Consider the following 2,304-nt stretch of genomic DNA (forward strand, 5'->3'; position numbering starts at 1 on the left):
GAGAGAGAGAGAGGTGGGTGAGCTTGGAAACCAAGTAATGACTAATGGCGCCGCTGTGAGGGAGGTAAAGTAGGGTCCGCAGAGGAAGCATGAGCAGTCATTGAGGAAAATGAAGGATCGGATGGGGGAAGAAGATGGGGAGATTTTGTATTGGGTAGCTCAACACACAACAGAGAGAGAAAAAGAGAGAGAAAGAGAGAGAGCTGTGTTCTTCCACCGCCTTAGATGAACACTATTCTTTTCTTCAAAGTTAGAGAGAGAGAGAGTTGAAGAGGGACCTTCTTTTCTTTCTTTCCCGACCGAGTGGATTGAAAACGACTCGTTTTGATGGTCTTGTTTTGGGCAAGGGGGGATCATCCATTGTTTTCTATTTTATATTTTTATTTATTTTACCTATAACTTTTCGTTCAGTCAAACAGCATATATATCACTCTTATAGATGTCTTAAAAAATTAATGATATATCATTCTACTTTAATATTGTTCGATTTAAATTTACAGCTTGAGATTATAGGACATGATAAAACTTTTTATTGATACTCTTACATCGATTTGAATATATTACTATTTCGATACTTGATTACTAAAATGTCACGATATTTCTGGTTGTCTCTTCATTTCTGTATGATTGTCGATTTAGGCAATTACTCATCATTCTCTATGTCAAATGATTTGCTACTACTTAATTATGTCTTAAGACCTGTTCATACGCACACATTCACAGAACCAGCTCTTTCCGGTTTTTCGTTACAAGAAGTTATGAAGCGTCTAAGAACAGTTTATGTGATCTTAAAACACTTCAATGAGCAACACTCTATGAACTAAAGGCGGTCTACATAAATTAAACACGTACTCAATAAGAAGTAGATGAAGAATAAGTTTGTTAGAGTTGAAAACTAAAACAATATAGCGAGTTTTAAAAGGCCTACTTATACTTAACCCTTCACTTTTAAGCTAACTCTATACTTGGTTTAGACTAGTGATGCATTTTACAAGTCACTTACTTTGAATTAAAGAAAGAGATGAAAGACATCTTTGCCTAAAATGGTAGTGAATATGTTAAAGGCATGATAATTAATTTACATGTTTTAAGCCTTGATCAAAGGGGTGGGTTCAAGTTCATTATCATATATGCTTAGATAGCAAGCACATTTGGGTTTGGTTTTGTCATTTTCACCCAAGTCAGAAATACTGGTGTACTTGTTTTTCCAGTTTTAAACAAATTTATATGTACAAACAAATGAAGTGGACCATTGCAGATGATGAGTGATCTTCTAAACCCTGAGGAAATGGTCAATAATCTGACCTTAATTTGGTAAATTGTTGTCTTTTTGAAGTGTCTAACCAATAGTTTGCTTAACTAATTGGGCTAGATTATTAATTGACTTGTAAAAAATTGTGTTCTATCACCGTCAAAGTTTAATACCGGATAGAGTCTCCTCCGAACAATTGTCCGAAATTTGACCCCAAAAAAAAAAACCTTTATTATCACATTCCATAACATTAACATCTAACATGCATTAGAAGTGTACTATATCCTATATCTATTTTATATGAAAATAACAACAACAAAATTAACATAATTATTATCAAAGTAACATAAATTTATTTGTGATTGCAGGTGAGATTTTGATGATGTGAGCTTCCCGCATTCTGGTGACTCTCGAAGGAAACATAATTATTATCTATGTCTAAATTATTTAATTGGTTTATTTCATGAGGTATGTAAGACTTGTTAAATTTAACTATTGTTTTCTATACTCTCTTGATTTATATCTCAACCCTCAAGATTTAAATCATGGTTCTGCCCCTGGTTTTAGTTAGTGTTATATATATTTTCGTTGGATTTATCTAGAGTTGTTTAGAGTTGTCTGCCAATTGATCAGATATTTCTAATAGTTTGTAGCTCTAAATCGAGTTATAGATTTGTGATTTAGATACAAATGAGTCATTCTATTGATGACTCTTAAGTTTAGGACTAGTTGAGGACTTTTCGGTTTATGGTTTAAAAAACTCATTTTTCGATTACATTTTACATTTTATATTTTGACATCTCATCTGTTCAGTTTTTAAGTTTATATGAGTAGATCATTTCTACAAATTTTCAGCCAAATTGGTATTCGTTAAGATAACAAACTAGATCAAATTAATGAACGAACCAAATCTGTCAAATATGAACCGTTCAAGTTCATAATTGATAAATCACACTTATGAATGCCTTAACAATTTTCAATATAGCTGAAAATTTAGAGAAATGATCTACTCATAAATACCTATAAATTGAACGGTCAAGATGTAGATATAA

This window comes from Fragaria vesca, linkage group LG5 (genome assembly GCF_000184155.1).
Source record: "Fragaria vesca subsp. vesca linkage group LG5, FraVesHawaii_1.0, whole genome shotgun sequence".
NCBI lineage: Eukaryota > Viridiplantae > Streptophyta > Magnoliopsida > Rosales > Rosaceae > Fragaria > Fragaria vesca.